The sequence below is a fragment of the Manis pentadactyla genome, chromosome 5 (assembly GCF_030020395.1).
Source record: "Manis pentadactyla isolate mManPen7 chromosome 5, mManPen7.hap1, whole genome shotgun sequence".
Taxonomy (NCBI): Eukaryota; Metazoa; Chordata; class Mammalia; order Pholidota; family Manidae; genus Manis; species Manis pentadactyla.
This window is the reverse complement of record NC_080023.1, coordinates 103,637,465-103,658,013: the sequence shown is the minus strand read 5'-3', so window position 1 is coordinate 103,658,013 and position 20,549 is coordinate 103,637,465. Positions and strand designations below refer to the sequence as shown.

At 38.3% G+C, this 20,549-nt stretch overlaps 1 protein-coding gene across 2 annotated transcripts in view; it reads left to right on the top strand.

The window, feature by feature from the left end:
* SMIM43 (small integral membrane protein 43) overlaps positions 1–5,721 on the top strand; it is a 58,416-nt gene extending 52,695 nt beyond the window's left edge. For both annotated transcript variants that reach the window (XR_005032233.2, XM_057502583.1), the window contains 4 exons: positions 830–985; positions 2,001–2,071; positions 3,060–3,210; positions 4,018–5,721. The gene's annotated coding sequence lies outside the window, so the exon portion shown is untranslated. The remainder of the gene's footprint in view (positions 1–829; positions 986–2,000; positions 2,072–3,059; positions 3,211–4,017) is intronic.
* The last annotated feature ends 14,828 nt before the right edge of the window (positions 5,722–20,549 follow it).

The following is a 20,549-nucleotide window of genomic DNA, read 5'->3' as shown; positions in this document are numbered from 1 at the left end:
CCTCCGCGCCTGCAAGAGACTCGGTGCTAGCTGCCCTCTCGGGTGCCAGGGACAGCGGGTGTATGGGGTCTGGACTGGCTCTGGGCTCTTAGGGACAGGCCCTGAGCTTTTTCGGGACGGGGACAGATGGAGAAAAGAGGGAAGTTCAGCCTCTGGAGCCCGAATGGCTCTGGGCACGTGCCAGCTGTTCTTCCCAGTCTTAACTGCATTTTAGCTTGTACCCAAGCGGTGGAAAACTAAATCTTTAAGAAAATTCAGTCCAGCCTCCTCCAAACAAAATCTAATATTAACCTAAATATCCAAATTATTGAGAGAGTGTGAGCTTTGGGATGGAAGGCAGGAGGAAACAGGACTCAAAATATTCCAAATATCGCTTTAAGTATCTTTTTTTGAGCCTTGGTAGACGCTAAACGGGGTTCAACTGGCAATGCCAGGGTAAGTGGATTCAGTGTCCCATTTGCTATGGGGAATTTCTTCGTGCCCTTAATCCCTACTCCAGTTCTAGCCACAGACCCCATTTGGTGCCTGCATGTTGCTGCGCCTGGTGGTTTTAGAATCTGAAACAACGGGATGGTGAGCATTAGAGTGAGAGTTATTTGGGAGATGTCGTAGCGTTGTCTTGGAGGGCTGGTGTAAAAGAGGTGTACACGTTGCAGGGTGACAAGAAAAAGAGGGACAGGAGGGGGAAGACTCTCATTTTAGGCTACATGATTACAGCATTTGAGAGAAGATTGATGGGCAGGAGGAAGCATTTCACTGGTGCCCTAAGCACACAAACACCCTCTCCAAGGGCAGTGTTAGTTAGGGAAATGACAACTTCATGTTCCAGATCCTTTCTCACTGATTTACGTCGTCTCAAGTTCTGGAGCCGACCTGCTGCCCTGGGCTGGTGCGCGGAGGACCGCAGCCGCACTTAGAGCCGGCTAACCGGGAACCCTGAGCAGAGAGGACGGGAACACCCGGAAATGGAAGTTCTCTGCTAATGGTAAAGTGGGGACCAGCCTCAGTTTCACTTTGTCCCTGGTTATGGCTAAACTTATGAAGACCCACGGCCTAAGAAACCGAGAGGTTAGGTGGAGGGAAAGAATGAAGTGAAATAAGGGATTCTCTCCCACTCAGAACCTGTGAGCTTCTACCGCATACCTAGCCAAACTGATTACGAACCCGAAGAATCAATGCCAAGGTGGAGGAACATAGAAATTAGAATGGGGTGTGAGGAATGTTTGCAATTCTAATAATCATTCTTCTCTTTTGGAAAACAGTGCAGGGGATCTTGGGGTTGGAATATGTAATGCAGATATAATTTATCTTCAATAAGGGAAGATTTGGTTTCAGTAATGTTAAGGTAAGATAAGCTGTCCATATTATGACTATAATACTGAAAATATTTATAACTTTTAGGCACAAAGAGAGACCATGTAGAGAGGCTAAAAACGGTGAAACACTAAGCTTTGCCTAAATTTATAATGCTATAGTGAAATGGAAGACAATTATTTTGATAATTCAGGGAAAGGAAAAAATAGTCTCACTTAGGTGAATAATTAGGGGGAAAGCTTTTGGCCTGAGACATACAGATAATTTCTCACCTGTTCTATGTTAGTTTGGTAGAATAAACCTGTTAACAAAGTAAGTGATTTATTTTAAATAAAGTATCATGAACAAATTCGCATATGTATATAAGACTGCATACACACACCTGTCTTTATCAGACCTACTGTAGACTTGACTTGAATTTCTTGTTTGAAATCAGAATCAACTGCAGTGATTCTATATTGTACTTTGAAATATAGTTCTCTAGTTGACACCTCTGTAGTGGTACTTAAGTTATGTATTGTATGGTTAATGTGGACATTGAAGATGAGTGTGGGAATAGTTAATTAGCAATTATAGTTGTTCATAAGGATAGAAAACAATCACTTCATACTTTATAAATAACCAGAATGCAGATTAATTTAACCATTTGCTTGACTTCTTATTTTGTCATTATTTCATCTTCCTAGCTGTGCCACTGGTGTCCAGAGGTTTAAACTACCCCTGACTCTTCCAGAGAGGAAATTATAGAGAATCCAGGGTGAGTAGTTTGATGTTATCCCAGTAGAAAGCTGATCTCTTTGCTGGTTCTGCTGTTTCCTATGAAAGGAGTGGTTACTTTTCTATCTTTTGTCCAGTGTCATTTTATAACCTCCTCATAATCTAATTCCTTGGTTACTGAGTTCCCATATACCCAGGCAAAAAAATGATCTCTGCCTGGAATTTATCCCTAAACTCTGGGAATTAAGTTCCTCACACATTTGGTCTCAGAACTTGCTGCTGTGGCTCTCCTGCTTTGCCCTTGCCTTGTTAGAAATGCTGCTTTTTGACACGTGTATACAAGCTGCCTTTTTCCTATTCATTTATTCAATTGCTGTTTTTCCAAAACCCAGCATAGTTTGATGTCCCAAAATAGAAATGCCTTTGAACTCATTTATTTTGCTACCTGTATGCATTCCTGAGCCAATGCTCTGACCAGTTGTCTAGGTTTCAGGCTTGTGCAGGTTGACTGCTCCATCCACTGACCACAGCCTGGTCCTGACCGTCACTATATCAAGTCTATTTTTGAGGACAGTGTACATTTGAGTTAGATATTAAAACACTTGAAAGGTCAGGAACATTTAAGTGCCTGCTCATTATATAAGCATAACATGATTATAGACAATTCGTATGTTTTATTTTCAATGAAAGGCTTTTAAGACTCCTCAGCAATGTTTGAAGCTGAGTTGAATTTCTTACATGATAAGGAAATGGGCCATAATTTGATTATTATGTAATATTAGAATTTTTCTCAGGTGTTCTTATTACATTGTTGTTTCTAAATTTCAGTGTTTAAAATGACTTCAAATCCTATTAGCATAATCTTGATTGTTTCACTGATTTCCAAACTTATAAGTGCAATGAATCTGCAGTTCTTGGAAAGATGACCATTTTAAGTTGAATGAGAATGACATCACAGTTACACCTGCAAAATCTAAAATGTCTAATAAAGTAGATTCCTGTGTCTGAACTTCAATTTTGGGTCACAGCTGTAGATCCCGGACTGATGCCATCTGGTGAGATTCTACAGAAGAAGAGAGAAAATTTACCCAGAGTGTGCCATGCACCGGCTTTTCTGGGAATGACAAGGTGCCAGGATTTGTTTTTGGTTCACTTGCAGGGGTGGAAACTTGGAACTAGGTGAGTAAAAAAAATGCAGTACCCCATTTTTAGCTTGACATTTTGTGTTTCCAATTTTGCCTATAGTTTCAAGGTAAGTGCAATAGAGTTAAAGTTTTTAAATGGCCAAATTTTAAACACTGTAAATGGTTAAACCATTTAAGACAGTGGGAAATGTTTGTTTTTCTAAGTCATACCTACTAATATAGGGACTTTTAGAGTACTAGTGGTACTAATGTAGTACATAGAATGTATTTGTAGAGCACTTTGGTTTTAATTTTTATAGATACTCTGAGGTAGTTGCACTTATTTAAGCTAAATCCACAATTAAAATTTTGGATCATTAGGAAATCATTGTCAGGTGTCTACATCTTAAAAATTGATTTATTAGACCTTCGATGTTGATTTTTTGGTTTGAATCAGTGAAATAAATTCTCAACTCACCGTTTCTTTGCCTACATAAAAAATAAAGTAATTGATGAAATAAATGATATGGTTGATTATCTGAGTAGTTAGCATCTTACCATATAGGAATTTGAGTAATCAGAAGGGAAGACCTGTGTTTAGAACAGTAATCAGAACATAATAAGCACTCAGAAAAAATTTCCTGATAGATTAGGCTAAAAAATACTCTTATTTTCCTTAATAGCAGCTATTTTACATAATATGCCCAATCATTTCTTCTATTCTTAGGCTGTGTAGACATAGGTGGGTGGGCTAAAGTTAAAATTTTTATACTCAACTTTTATTTTATTAGTATGACTGTAAAGTTACTTGAGCTTATTGAATATGTACAGATTCTTCAAGCAAGATGTTTTTGACTTTCAGATGAAAATTTTGCTTTCTTATTGGGAATCAAGATGGACTGCTCTCTGGATAACAGAGTAGGAAGTTGCTGGACTGCACAGTGGCTTACACAAAGCAGGGTTTTGTTTTGTTCTCATGTAACAAGGAGGTTGGAGGTAGGCTATTGCTAGAGTTGGTTCACTAGCTTCCAGATGTCAGGGTCAAGGTGGTCCCTGAGGTTCCCTTGGATTTTCCTATGTTCCAAGATGGTTGCTGCAGCTGCCCAAAGGTGAAGGAAGCCCAAAAAGAAAACAGAGCATGCTCTTTCTTCAGTCTATTTCCTTTTAAGAGCTTTCTCAGCAGCCCAACGACTTCTGCTTATACCTCATGGGCCAGACTGTCATTGACTACTGCTATCTGCAAGGTTACCTAAGAAATGTCGTTTTTGTAGCTGGACATATAACTGCCTTCAACAAAAGTGTGAGTTTTCTTCATGAAGAAGAAGATGATGGTGAATCTTGAGTGAGCAACCAGTAGTCTGTGCCCTGGCTACAAAATACAGTGGTAACTGAGCATAATGTTTGAAATACACCCAAACTTTAGCGCCTTCACAACTGGCAACCCTCCAGGCAAAACTCCTGTGCTCTGAGAGTAAGCAGAGTAAAGACATGCTAGGTTGCTTATAAAACACTTGCCCTTCTCCCTGAACCAACACACTTGCCCCGCTTCTTTCTAGAGGACCCTAGGAACCTGTACCCTTTCTTGGTGACTGTATCTCTTTATAGAGAGAGGTTTGGGATGGGATAAAGGATGTTCTGCCTTTCTGCTTCTCAGTCTACTTCATTTATCTCCTCTCTAATGTTCCTGATGGATTTTTGGCAGAGTTCTGTTTGGGTGTTTGATCCTACCTTTTATGCAGGGGAGGGTAATCTATGTAAAGAAAGACTACTTTACTCTGTGACTTCATCACCAATCTAGGAATATCCTGAGAGAAGAATTGCTTCTCAAAGCTGCTTCCTTAAACAGCCTACATCCTGGCTAAGTAAAGGGAGAAGAAACACTTCCCACATCCAGGACTATCCAAAAGAATTTTCTGTGATGACAGAAATGTTCTATATCTGCACTGTCCAATATAGTAGCCACTAGCCACAGGTGGCTAGTGAACACTTGAGATGTGGTTAGCATGAATGAGGAAGTAAAATTCAATTGTATTTAATTTTGAACAATTTAAATATAAATAGCCACATGTAACTAGTGGCTATTTTATTGTAGAGCACAGTGCACATCTTTTTCTTTCTTGTATTTTAAAACTAGCTGGGAAGGGTTTGCGCCAGTCATGTGCTTGGTGTTCCATAATCTTTACCCTTCCCCCTTGCCATTGATCTTGTCTCCCAGAGGAAAAATGGCATCTTGAAACTAAATTCACATTAACCTCATATCTATACATTGCACAAATTCCTGTAAAAATGGAATGGTCTCCTGGGAATAGGTCTTGTGATTGATTTTAGTGATAATTGATCATGGAAAAGTGGTGGTGTTGGTCCACTTAACATTCCTAGTGAACAGTATGTGTTTCTAATTAGAATGAGTCAGCAGAGATTATTTTGTTCTGTGGTGCAATTCATTCTTAGTTACTTTATTTTTTTAATATTGTGGCTGCTAAATGATTATTCTGTGTATGTTTTTCAAAATATGTAGTGGTTTATATTTTTTAAAAGGCTGTGAAATAAAAAAAATTATATGTAACTCACTTTTTCTGTGTGTGAATTATTACCTGTACTTTTTAAGCAGTTAATTATGATGAGATTAACAGATGTAAGGGAGTATTCATTTTTATATCAGACTTCCTTTTTAATGGGTATGTTTATATGCCAATTAATGTTATATTTAAAAATATTAAGTGATTCTTTGACTGTATTCAGAGTTTGGATAAAATATGAAGGTGGTCATGGTATTGGGTTAATTCTTTTCTCAAGTGTCTGGTTGTTTTTCTACACCGAGCAGCATTTGAATCTTGTTTCTCTGTAAGTGCCCATTTGCGGTTGTTTGTATTTTATTAAGTTGTAGGAATTCTTGATATATCCTAGACACTAATTCTTTATGAGATATATAATTGCAACAATTTTCTCCCAGTTTTTGGCTAGCCTCTTCATTTTCCTAACAATGTCTTTAAAAGTGGTATTTATTTTTAAAAGTTCTTTTTTATATTGAGGTACATGAAATAAAAAAGTCTTAGTGTAGAGCTTGATGAATTTTGACATGTATATACATTCATGTAACCATTGTCAGATCAAGATATAGAACATTCTCACTAATTTTTTACCCCTTCCCTTTTCACCCATCCCCCACCCCTTCCCCTATGGCAACCATCAGTCTGTTCTCTGTGACTATGAGTCTATTTTTGTTTTGTTTGCTGCTTATTTGTTTTGATTTTTAGATTCCACATATAAGTGAAACCATTGGTATTTGTCTTTCTCCATCTGACTTATTTTACTTAGCACAACACTCTCTAGGTCCATTCATGTTGTTGAAAATGTCAAGATTTTATTCTTTATGGCTGAGTAATATTCCATTGTATATGTGTACCATATTTCTTTCATCTATTTATCTATCAATGGACATTTAGGTTGTTTCCATATTTTGACTGTTGTAAATAATGCTCCAACAAACATAAGAGTGCATAATTTTGTTTTCTTCAGGTAAATTCCCAGAAGTGGAATTGCTGGGTCATATGGTATTTCAATTTTTAGTTTTTTGAGAAATCTCTGTACTGCTTTCCACAGTGGTTGCACCAATTCGCCATCCAACCAGCAGTGTACAAGGGTTCCCTTTTTTCTACATCCTTGCCAACACTTGTTATTTCTTATCTTGTTGATATTAGCCATTCTGACTGGTGTGAGGTGATATCCCATTGCGGTTTTGATTTGCATTTCTCTAATGATTAGTGATGTTGAGCAACTTTTCATGTATCTGTTTGCTATCTATATGTCTTTGGAGAAATATCTATTCAGGTCCTCTACCCATTTTTTAATAGCATTATTATTATTATTATTATTATTATTATTATTATTATGTGAATGTTGAATTGTATGAGTTCTTTATGTATTTTGGATATATTTAGCTTAAAAGAGGTATTTTTAATTTTGAAGTTAAATTTATCCACTTTTTTCTCCTATGTTTATTGTTTTCTATGTCCTTTCTAAAAGACATTTGACTATCTTTTTGGTCGCAAAAATATTCTCCTGTGACTTCTTCTAGACTAGAAGCTTTATAGTTTTAATTTTTACTACATTCTGTCATCTTTCTCAAATTAATTTTTGTGTATAATATTAAGTAAGGATTGAGATTCTTTTTTTTTGTTCACATATTATAAGAACAGATTTTTTTCTCCAATTTGTTGAAAAGACTTTCCTTCCTCCATTGGGTTGCTTTGATATTTTCATCGAAAATCAAGTGACTGGTAAGTGTGGGATGATTTCTGGGCTGTCTATTCCATTATATAGGGTTATCCTTATACCATTACCACACTGACTTGATTACCATAGTTTTATAGTAAGTCTTGGTATTCAGTGAAAAATGTTATTGAATCTAACTTTTACAATAAACCCCTACTGAAAGCTGAGTCTACACACAAAAAGAGGGTTGAGTAATGTCAGCTGAAAATGGTTAAATTCAAAAAGAAAACCCCATCCTGATTCCCTGCTTCCTTTATTTTTGCTTTTATCTCCTCACACAATCTGAATCTAGAGCTGTGGTAGCACTTGGTCAAAAGGATGTCCTCATAAAGCTACCTATCCTGATAAGTAAGAAATAAGCTTTTCTTTGTATTACAGTTGAGAGCAAACTACTTTTTAAAAGGGACTTTTTAGTAGAAAACTAAAGTGATACAAAGCAAATAAAAAAAACACAGAAGCTTATGAGTTGTTAGAATTCCATCTTTTTTACCAGTGTAAGTATAGTAACAGATTGAACTGCCTTGATCAAGTATCAGACATCCATTTTGATGTTTTCACCTCAGTGGTATCTGATAGTTAAGTGGTTGGATACCTGATCATGCTTTTTAGGAATTTAGCAGGGGTGGTTTGGCATCAAATCAGGTCCTGTGCCCCACTTTCAGTTGTGTGCAGTTTTCCGTGACACTACTTCTTGTCCTTTACACATCTTCACTTGGAACTCACTACAAAGTCTCAACTCGTTAGAGGAAAAGTGAATGGACACTTCCATCCCACTAGTCCAATCTACTCCCCCCCTCAGAGCTATTGTTAGCAGTTTGATGTATAGCTTTTAAAATTATTTTCTGTGTATTTGCTGTACATAGTTATTTAGTCACACTTACTCACATATGTATGCACATACACAAAAAGTTTTTTAAAAGCAATATCGATGACATCAGACTATAAACATTGTGCAATTTGCTTTCTTCTCTAATATGTTGTGGCAGATTATATTTTCCAAAAGATGGCCACAGCCGTGTTTCCCATCTCACATTTTTACAATGTAACTTGGACATTGAGAAAGGGCAGATCTGTGTCCTCCTCCCTTGAATCTTGTTACAAGACAGGCTTGTGACAACAGAGAGTGACAAAAGTGACATTGTCTGGCTTATGACACTAGGTCAGGAAAACCAAAGGAGTTTCTCTGCTGTTTGATGAAATACCTACTTTTGGAGCTCTGAGTCATCATGTAAGACTGGAATATCCTGAGGCTTTCATCATTCTCTGAAGAAACTCAGGCAAAGGAACAGGCCTGTGTAGGTGCTCTAGTCTAGTGCCCCAGCTAACAAACAGCCCCCCAGCTGTTGGGTCCTCACAGCTGAGGCTCTGGACTTCCTGGAGCGGAGACCAGCTAGTTTCACTGTGCCCTCTCTGAACCCTATTTGGTTTAAATCACTAAGTTTGGCAGAGTTTGTTATAGCAATATTAACTGGAGCATATGTCTTTAAAAATTTTAATGAAATTAAATGATTTAATGAAATTAGAATCAACTTTATTTAAATTGTATAGAACCATTAGCAACTTATTTAACAAACATACACTATTGATGGGCAGTAAATTTGTGGCTAATTCTTCTATATATTTTATTCATAGACATATGATTGCTGAGTCACTGGTTTAGAAATCTCCAGAGTCTGCTTGATACTGTTAGATACTGACAATCTCCAGCCTAAATGACTGTGCCTTTATATATCCATCTACTTCCCCACACTATTTGGTATTATGGGTTTTTAAAAACTTTGCTCTCATATTGAACAAAACACTCAATAAAACCTTATTGGTTTGATTTGAGTAATTATGGGGTTTGTTCCTCTTGTTTATGCTTAATGGCCACTTTAATTTCCTTTTCTCTAAGTGCCTATTCATATCCTTTAACTTTTTTCTAACAGGTTATTTTTTAAAGTAATTTATATACAGTAGTGATATATAATGACTATATATAATGACTACATATATAAAATCACTAAATGTATGTACATATATAGTCATATATGTATGTACATATATACATGCAATCATTAATTATTTGTCAGTTGACAGTTGAAATTGTTTTCTCCTGGTCAGTTCTGTGTTTTTGTTTTCATTTTATCTTACTGAAGCTTAAAATGATATATGCACTGTTTAACTGCCATAACTATATTCTGTAGGACAATTGTCCCCCTCATTTTATCTTCATTCTTCAAAAATTTCTTAGCTATTTTTGTGTATATGTGTGTGTGTTTCATGAAAGTTAAGAATCAATTTGTCAATTTCCATTAACTAAAACAATTGGGGTGGGGATTGCATTGAATTTACACATTAATTTTCAGGAAGAATTGGCATCTTCTTTTGTGTCTACTAGGGATGATTTAAATTATTTACTTCATATGGGAAATCTTGATACTGCTGCTTAAGTATTTAATGGATTTGATTTACGATATATATAAGGGACATTTAGTAGTTATTGCTTGTAAAAGAAAGCAATTAATTTTTATATATTCATCTTGTATCTGGCCCCTTATTAAATTCTTCTGTTTATTGTAATAATACTTTTTCAGTGATTTTCTTGGATTTTCTAGATGGTCAATCATATTGTGCAAATACTGTTTTGTTTCTTTACAACCTGCATTTGTGCAATTTATTTTCTTTCTTCTCATATTACGATGGCCAGGCATTGCTGGTGATAACGGGCATCCTTGTCTTCTATCTTATTCCTAATTTTAATGATTATACTTCTAGGGTTTAACCTTTAAGTATGATATTTGCTACAGCTTTCATATATGTTTCTCTTCATTTTCCAATGGGAATGCTTCTTGTTTTCTTTAGTGACTTGTTTTCTATTACTCACCAATATGTTGTGAGCAGCTTTCCAAATCCAAACATATATAGATAAATAATTTTAAGGTTTGCATAATATTTCATTGAATATATATACTAAAATTTACTCACCTACACCTCTACTGGTAAACAAACACATATATAATAAATATAATATATATAAGTATAATTAAATCATGTATATATATACACATATGTGTAATCTAGATTGCTTTGAATCTCTTTGTGCGAACAACTTTCACATTTGTTTGATTCTTGGCAGTTAAAGTTAGTGGAGAAATCTAATTTTAATGCACATTTTGTTACAAATTGTTGAGGGCTGAATTAGCCCCCAGAAAGGATTAACCAATTTATATTGCCATCAACAGTAAATGAGTGTGTTCATTTCCCTCTACCTTTGCCAACTCTGCATTTTGAGTCTTTTTAATCTACAAATTTGATAGGTAAAAAAGTGATCATTTGTTGCATTTATTGGCATTCATTTTATTATCAGTATGAACATTCATAATCTCTCTTTGTTCTTTCCTGGGTTCCTATTCATATCTTGCCCACTTTTCTATTGGGAATTCTTTAGTTCCTTATTGACTTTTTTTGATATTTACTTCTCCTTCTCTTGGAGAATTTTATTCTATTCTATTTATAAATAAGAACATGGTGAAATCTGCCCCCTTTCATAACTGTCACTCTACATTTTTTTCTTTTTAATTGAAGTATCACTGATATACAATGTTATATTGTTTTCAAGTATACAACACAATGGTTCAACAGTCAGCCATATCATTAAATTCTTACCCTCACTAGTGCACTTACTGTCTGTCAACATAGGAAGATGTTACAGAATCATTGGCTATATTCTCCATGCTGTACTATCATCCCTGTGACCAACTTATATTATGATTGAGAATTTTTGTGCTCTTTTACCGGCCTCATCTTCCCCAACTACCCACCCCAACCCCTCCCCCATGGTAATCACCACTCACTTCTCAGTGTCTATTTTGTTCATTTTATTTTGTTTTGGTTTTAGAGTCTATAAATAAGTGAAATCATGTGGTATTTGTCTTTCTCTGCCTGGTATATTTCGCTGAAAATAATATCCTATATATTCATCCATGTTCTTGCAAATGACAGGATTTTTTTTAATGACTGAATAATATTCCATATGTACCACATCTTCTTTATCCATTTATCTTTTGATGGACCCTTTGGTTGTTTCCATGTCTTGGCTATTGTAAATAATGTGGCAATAAACATAGCAGTGCATATATATTTTCAAACAGGAATTTTGTTTTCTTTGGGCAAATTCCTAGAAGTGGAAGTACTGGTTCATATGGTATTTCTATTTCTAGTTATTTGAGGAACCTCCATACTGCTTTGCACAGTGGCTGCACCAATTTACAGTCCCATCAACAGTGTAGGAGGGTTCCTTTTCTCCACATCCTTGCCAACACTTGTTATTTCTTATCTTGTTGATATTAGCCATTCTGACTGGTATGAGCTGATATCTCATTGTGGTTTTAGTTTGCATTTTCCTGGTGATTAATGATGTGGAGCATCTTTTCATGTGCCTATTGGCATCTGTATTTCTTCTTTGGAAAAATGTCTTTTCAGGTCCTTTGTCCATTTTTTTAACTGGGTTATTTGTTTTTTGGGTGTTGAGTTCATTATAAATAAAGATATATGTTGGATGTTAACCCTTATCAGATAAATAGTTTACGAATATATTGTCCCATACTGTAGGTTGTCTTTTTGTTTTGCTGATGGTGTCCTCTGCTGTACAGAAGCTTTTTAGTTTGGTGTAGTCCCACTTGTTCATTTTCTATTTTGTTTCCCTTGCCTGAGGAGATGTGCCCAGGAAAAAATTGCTAATACTTCTGTCCAAGAGATTTTTGCTTATGTTTTCTCCTAAGAAACTTATGGTTCCATGTCTTACATTTAGGTCTTTGATGCATTTCAAGTTTGCTTTTGTGTGTGGAGTTAGACAGTAATTCAGTTTCATTCTCTTGCATGTAGCTGTCCAGTTTTCCCAACACCAGTTACTGCAGAGGCTGTCTTTTCCCGACTGTATATTCATGGCTCCTTTATCATACATTAATTGACCATATATGCATGGGTTAATATCTGGGCTCTCTATTCTCTTTCATTGATCTGTGTGTTTGTTCTTGTGCCAGTACTAAACTGTTGATTACTCTAATCTCCATCTCATTGACTATCTCTTGTACTTGCAGCAATCTATTATTCATTCTCTCCATTGTATATTTCATTTAAGTTACCATATTCTTCAGCTCTGAGTGGCTCTTTTTCAATTCTTCTGTCTCTTTGTTGAAGTCCTCCCTGAGATCACCAATACTTTTTCCCAGATCAGTGAGCATATTTATGACCATTACTTTGAAAACTGTATCAAGAATATTAGTTTCATTTAGCCCTCTTTCTGTTGTCTTATCCTGTAATTTTGTTTAGAATATATTCCTCTGTCTCCTCATTTTGTTAGGATTTCTGAATTTCTTCCTTTGTATTAGATGGATCTTCTATGCCTCACGATCTAACGGCTTTATGAAGAAGGGGTCCTGTGGTGCCCAGAAGCTCAAGATTCTTTACTCTCCAGTGGCTGATTCTCCTTTGGGGTGGATCCCCAGTTGCTGTGGGTGGGGCCACCTTTCCCTCTGTCTGCTGGCCGTGGTCTATCTCAGTCTAGTGGATGATGGTTTGCCTCAGCAGTCCCTCTGTGAGCCAAGCAGAGGTTCTTGTGCTGGGATAATTGTGTGGGGGGCAGTCATGCAGCTCTGGGGTGGGTGCGTGGCAGGGACATGCAGCACCAGCCTGGGCCAACCAAGAGGAGAAAGGAGCACTTGGAACTGCCTCCCCATTTGGATTGAGACAGGGCCAGGAAAGCTGGAAAAGCCTCCCTCTGCCCACCAGGCAGCAAAGTCTTCCTCTGCCAGCCAGGAAGCAAAGTCGTGCTGCTGGGCCACACACTGGGCAGGCAGGTGGGTGCACAGGGGTGCACCTTTGGGGCAATGCTGCAAGCCACAGGAATGGAGTATTTGGGGCTCTTGTGAGCACCTGACCTTTTGGGCTGAGGGAGGGCTGAGGAAATGTTATCTACCTGCCCTTTCTCCTGTGGAGAGAGCTCTATCCAACCCTCGCCCCTCTGGCAACTTTTCCACTGCTGTTAAATCTTTCAAATTGCCACCTCTGTTTTGAAGTCAGTGAGATGGACAGAGAGTGCCTGTCCTCCACAAATGGCAGGAGTCTCAGCCTTCTAGAGTGCTCCAACTCTCCCTGGCATCCAGCCCCACTAATCACCAGAGCCTGATGCAAATGTGGACGGACTCATGTTCCCAGAGCAGATCTCTCCGGGGCCAGGTGTGTAGAATTCTTGAGACTTACCCCCTCCCTGCTCCATTCCTCTTCCTCCCACTTGTGGACTGGGATGGGGGTGGGGCTGGGCTCCCAATAGATCATGCTCTGCCACTTTACCCTTCTCTTCTCATTTTCCCCAGGTGTAGGCAGTCTGTTCTGCAGTCTTCAGTCTTGTTCAGGGTCAGTTGTATTTGCTGTAGCTGCTTCCTTGGTGTGTGGTGGGGAGAAGGGCTCTGCCTTGCCTTCCTATGCCACCATCTTTTTTTCTCCCCCTTCCATTTCTTCTTCATAGTTACCAGATATGGTTACCTTCTAGACTTATGAAATCTATATTCATGCATATATATTTATATATTTTTTTATTTACATAAGTGAAGTGACAGTATATGCACAATTGTTTTGCTTTTAAAAAATGTAACTATTGCTCCCTATTCATCTATTCAACAAATAGTTACTCAGCACCCATCATGTGGCTGGCACAAACTAGTTATTTAGAATATATTAGTGAATAAAAAAGATAATTCCTTCCCTCATGGATCTTATTTACATTCTACGTATAGGGCTTCCTCTTTTTAACTGCCCAATAGTATTCCATGTGTAAAGGAAGCATAATTTATTTATCTAGTTCTTTCTTAATGGATATTTAGTTGTTCTTAGGTTTTTGCTATTACTAACAACACTAAAGAATCCTTTGACATAAATCTTTTATCAGTATGTCCATATGTATATATAGGATGAAAATCCTAGATGTGGAATTTTTTGTCATGTGAATTATGTAAAATTTTTTTGTTACAACAATTTGATCATATGTAAAAGTAGGATATTGCTTCAAAATTTATTCTCACTGATTATTTTTAAATTGTATTTATTTTCATTTGTTCTGAATAATATTCCATTGTACAGATATACTACAATTTATTTAGCCATTCACTATTCAACAACATCTTGGTTTCTTCCAAGTTTTGGTATTATGAATAAAGCTCTACCATTCTGTTTACTCTCCCCTGGAGGCCCTCTAATTTGATAATACTCCACTTAAAAGTATTGGTAAGCAGCTCCTCTCATATACTCTGGTAGAGGTGGGAATCTGTACATTGGAGGGCAATTCAGCTGTATCTATTAACATTTAAACTGCACATAAGCTGTAATTCCAACTTTTCCTATCTCATAGAGAAGCAGCCAGACATACAATAGGTTACATTATGCATCTGGCATCAGTCCATTTACAATGGGTCAGCAGCTGGAACTAAAGGAAGCCAGACCCAGTGGAACACAGCAAAAGGTAAGCCTCCAGGACACACAAGAATTAGAAAGCAAGACAAAAAAACTAACTTAGAAGCCTCATCATATGGTCCAGGCCAACACAGAGATGAGTAGAGATAGGATGTGGATCAGTGTTTTGTTTCAGGCATACTGGATGTCTGGTTGGTGACAAAAGGACTGATTGCAGATTCCACACTGCCAGCACAACCCAGCATGCTGAGATGGCTGGCAGACTTCCAAACCCGGTGGGCACAGTAGATTCCAGACAGGAAAGACTGGGGTTGAAGGAACTAGAAACCATTGACCTACATCTGGCCTATTATCTCTACCCCTGCAACATGTGAAGTATGATTTAGTGGTCTTCAGATGGCTTCATTTCTTAAGCTCACAAACCACAATTTTAAATACAGAACTGATGTGGATCCACATTAAGCCTTCCTTCATAATTTCCAGACTCCTCTCCTCACTCTGCCCACTTTACTTACTTTTTGAAAACAGGATCATTTGCCAGCCTACAAACACAGTTTCGACCCTGTACCCTGTGATTGATCTGCACCCCTTGCAGCCTTGGTGTGAAACCACCTCTGCCTTGGAGTCTCAGAACTCAAGCAGGAGAAGGAAGGCATTTGGACAACAGCTGTCCTGACAGCCGAAATCACCAGCCACTGCTGTACTTGTCTCTGTGCCAGTTTTTCCTCTGAATTTAACTGCTTTTTTATATCTGATGCCTGGCCAGGATACCTATCTTGTAAGAATTTCACTTTTCTTTCTTTCATTTTTCTTCTAACTGAAATGATCTCAAAGTGATTCCATTCTGTAGTTTATGAATTTCTCTAAGCCTCTATTGACTAGCTCTAATCTGTTAAGTAAGCAGTGCTTAAAAACTTAGATATTGGAGCCAGTCTCTGGCACTTAACAACCTACTTCCACCAACCTCTCTGTCCCTCAGTCTGCTGCCTGAAAAACAGTAATAATAATACTTGTAACATACTTTGAACATGGGTGGCCATATGTGACATACACTAACGGGTGCTCAATGAATGTTAGCCAGTGTTTCTATTAGACAAGATACGCTCTTCTATCACTATATTCTATATGTTTGTTCCATTTCTTGATATTTTGTTTTGTCTGACACAGTATTCATCTCCTTTTGCTAAAATTTCAAGTTAACTTGATTTATAACCTATACTTTGTTCATTTATATATAAAAATGTGAGTTCATGGTACTATTCCCAGTCCAATTCCTTGTTTTCTTCCAAGATTTATTAATCCACTCCAATGCTGTTGTTCTTCTCATGTCACACCTAGTATTCTCTGTACATGTGCAGTGTCGGTCCCTCCCTACTTCTGACCCGTAGACAAGGGAGGAGACGCGATGAGATATCAAAGATCTGAAAGGGCCAGCCAGGGGACTCAAGGCGCAACAGCGCAAGAGTGGTGCTGAGAGCGCACCCTTCGTATTTATCGAGCAAATACATGTTAACAACAATAGAATTCTGTGGGGGGGACTTAATAGACAGCCATTAACTAACTGTAAACTTAATCCTCGGCAGTCTCCAGTCTCCTGGGGCACGACGTCTTACAAGGTATTGAAACAATAACAAGGGCAATTAGGTCACAGAAACTGTTTTGGTCTTGTTTGTTCTGTTCCTGATCACTTATCAGGAATTACAGGAAAAATAATCAAGTCATATATGATTATACATTTGATTTCTATATTAATCCCACAGTGTAGCTTTATTGGGGCATTTTTTTCTTCCCTACAGATTTTGAGTTGACACTTCCCTGCCAAATGTATTCTTTTCAGCCCATGGTAAAACACTCTAGCCTCTGCAGGAGTCCACTGTCCCAGAAATCTAAATTCATCCCTACCCATAAAGAAAACTGGCTGGTCACTTCTCACCTCCTCCTTTGTCTTACAATATCACATCCTTTTCCTGGAAGGAAAGATGAAAACATATCCTGTGCTATGGAGTCCTTCAGCTTCCTTCCCAGAAATTCAACATGCACTGAGAGGCATTTTAGAGAGATCCTACTATATTCTATATGCCCAGATGAGCCATTAGATGTTAGTAGTGCCAAGAAGATTTGATCAATGTCAGCAGACTCTTTGACCTAACTTGAATATCATCAAAGCCAAAAATATATTAGCGCATAGCTAATGAGTATCTAAGCGGTTGGGGAGGAGAGACATGTAAGCTCGAACTCTAAATATTTCCAGTATGAGCTCTCTGATGTTCAGGAGGGTCTGAAGGGTTATACTCTCATTATGTTTGTGTGATTTCTGCCCAGCAAGGTGGCTGAAGATGCCCCCGGGGTCACCACACATACAGCCGCTCCAGCGTGGGTTCTGTGATGAAGAATACGGGGAGCATTGAAGGGTTTTTCACATTCATTATAACTAGAGATTCTATTCTGTGTAGAGAGTCTCTGAATTATAATAGAAACCTTTTCCATACATCTAATTCTTAACTGGGTCCTTTCCCCTGTAGGAATTTATGCCATATAACAAGATGTGAGCTCAGACCTCAGATGTAAGCTTCTCTCCACATTCATTAAATCACATTGAGTTCTTAGCCTCACTCTCTGTTTTCATATGTGGAACTTCTGTCCTGGGAGAGGGAGTCTGCCTATTGTATTTCATCTTACCTCTCAGATATGCCCTCTAAAACCACATTTCCCTTCAAAAGTGGAGATTGAGATAGTCTCTTCATTATTTCTACCACATGTCTTCACTTGGAGTAATGATAATAAAGGCATCTCATAATACCAAGTGTTTACCATGCAGCAGGCATTCAGTCCTGACAGCATCCCCAAGGAGGGTGCCCTTATAATACCTGGGTCATCTTCCCTGCACCTTCTTTCCTGTTCACACCTCACACCCATAGAACATGGCTTCCCCAATTTGCCCTTAGCTTTGGGCCCTGGGGTCCACCATTGTGGCCAGAGGATGCTGCGGCCACATTTTGGGGAACACATGCCCAACCTGACTTAAACTCTTTATTGGGCACATGAGCTCTTATGGCCCCAAAGTGGGAATATTGAGATTGTAAAGAACATTCCAGAAAACTGTGTTTTGAGGAGCTCCATCTCAAACAGTTTGCATATGCTTTCCATGAGTGAAAATGCTTATCAAAATCAAAGCTAAACTTTTGTAAAATCACATTTTAGCTACTTGAAGATAACAGAGGGTGAGATATATCAGGAACAATGCATTGTTTTGAAGATTTTCCTACATGTTATAACTACACACACACACACACACACACACACACACACACACACCCTTTAGCACAAACATTCTTGGATTTACAGTTTTATTATTAGTTCTAATGATTTCCATAAACACTTAGATTAGCATTTCCTAGGCTGGTGCTACTCAAACTTGCTCCCAGTGGCCAAAGCAAGAGAGTGTAAGTGTACCCCAAGGTCTGTGGGCTAGCCTAAAGTGGCCCCTGGGAAAAATGCCTTGAAGAGTCAGGTTCCACTTTATAAGTTGTGTGGATTTTGCTTTCTAATCCATAATATGTATCGGTGTTTTTCATTATAAAAGTAACATGGCAAAGGCTGGGAAATGCGGCATGCTTACCCCACAGTCAGTGTGGGAGCCTGGCATCTGGAGGGCCAGAATGGACGAGACATGGAGGTGTCTTTCAATGTGGAGAGCGCTTCCATATGTGTCCCTTGGGACTTTCTTCTGTTATCTTCTCTGGTGTTTGACCCGTTTGCTGCTTATATTGTTTTTCATTCTGCATCTTGGCCCTTCATATTTGTCTTGATTGACGTTTTGGCTATTTTTCAAACAAGTGTGGTCTGAAGAAAAACAGGGATCAGTTTTTGGCCTTTCTTCCATTCCTGGGTTTTCCACTTCCTCTCATCATATCTCCCAGGCTCCTTTCTAACATAAACCTTTGATTAGACAACTTGAGTTTATCTTAATTCTTTCACCCTCTCATTTTAATACTGTTCACTTTGTAAGATTTTTCTGTTGTTGTAAAAATAACTAAATAATATATATCACAGCCCCACATCTTTTTCCAGAACAAATTAAAAATACTTCCTATAAATACATACAAGATCATCACAAACAGCTGAAGGAGAAAAGCATGACTAATAAAAACCATACTATTAATAATATTTATAGTAATACTATTAATGATGATGATGATGAATAAGAGTGGTAAACATAGGAAGAAGCCTGGGAGAATGTTAATTTACATAGTCTTGCTTAAAAGCCCAGTCTTTATCTCCAGACATCCTGAATTTTTGCCAAACTTGGAGAAATAACTCTGTTGGCTAGAAATATGTTTTGGTGAATTTAGAAGTGCCTTGCTGTCTTACTGTTTTATTTTAAGCTCTCTTTTACTACCCCCACTGGGACATTTGAGGTGAGAAGTGATGTGATATGACTTAGAAATTACCAGAATCACTGTGGCCTCATGGTGAGGACAGAGCCAAGTGAGGAAAGGTGAAAACAGCCATACCAGTCATGCAGTCACTACACAATGAGGCCAGAGACGGTGATGGTGGGAGCAGGAGGGTGACTATGGGGTGGTCTCACAGATCAGAGCTTCCTGAGACACCAGTCAGTTCAATGCCAGAGGGCCTCTTGGAATTGTATAATGTGGCAGCCCTGAGTGAGTGAAAATTCTTGCTGCCAGATTTGTTGATAACAAAATGTGAGAGGGAGAGAGGTGTGTGAAGGATGGCCTGAGGTTTGTGGCCCGAGCAACTGGTAAGTTGGGGTTACCACCAATTGAGATGGATAAGACAGTGAAGGAGCAGGTTGAGGGGTGGGAGCCGTAGTAGGAACTCAGTTGTGGACACATTAAGCTTGAGATGCCTGTTGGACATCCAGTGAGCAACTGGATATGTGAGTCTGGAAACCATGGGAGATGTTCAGAGCTATTATTTTGGGAATCATTAATGTACAGATAGCATTTAAATCCATGAAAATGAATCAGATGGCTTAAAGCTAAAAGTGAGAATGAATACAGTCACCTAAGCTGTGTGTGGGGGTAGGAAAAAATAAAAGAGACTGAGCCAAGCCAAAAACTGAACCTTATGCACTCCATGCTCAGAGTTTGGAGAAATGAGGAGGATCCAGCAAAAGAGATGGAGCAGGAGTGGTCAGAGAGACGGGAGAAGCTGAGCCAGAGAGCTGTCCTACCAGCTAAGTGAAGAAAGTGCTTCAGGAGACACACAAGGAATAAAGCAACCAGACATGAGGTCTTAGGGGTTTTACCAGAATCGGGTCCTTGGGCTGTTTGAATTTCCACATTTACCAGCATGTGGCTTTGCCAGGGAGAACTGGAGAACATGTGCATCCGTTGCATCCCTTTGGAACACTGTCATTCTAGGGGCAGGACCCATAGTCTTAATAGGCAAAACTATAGTTCTTTCATTTCTGTCTTTCTTAAAACACTCTTTTTAACAAGCTTTTGGACTCTTGCCTAGAAAGCTAAAAAAAGCTAGAAGCTCTCTGTTGCCACAAGCCTACAGCCTAGCACAGTACATGAGAAGAATGTGTGAATGTACATTGCTGGATTCACACTGTGCCACTGCTAAAGCCATGCCCAGAAGCAGCAGCAAATAAAGATAATCCGGAAATTCCATTTGTTACCAAGAGATTCTGAGAAT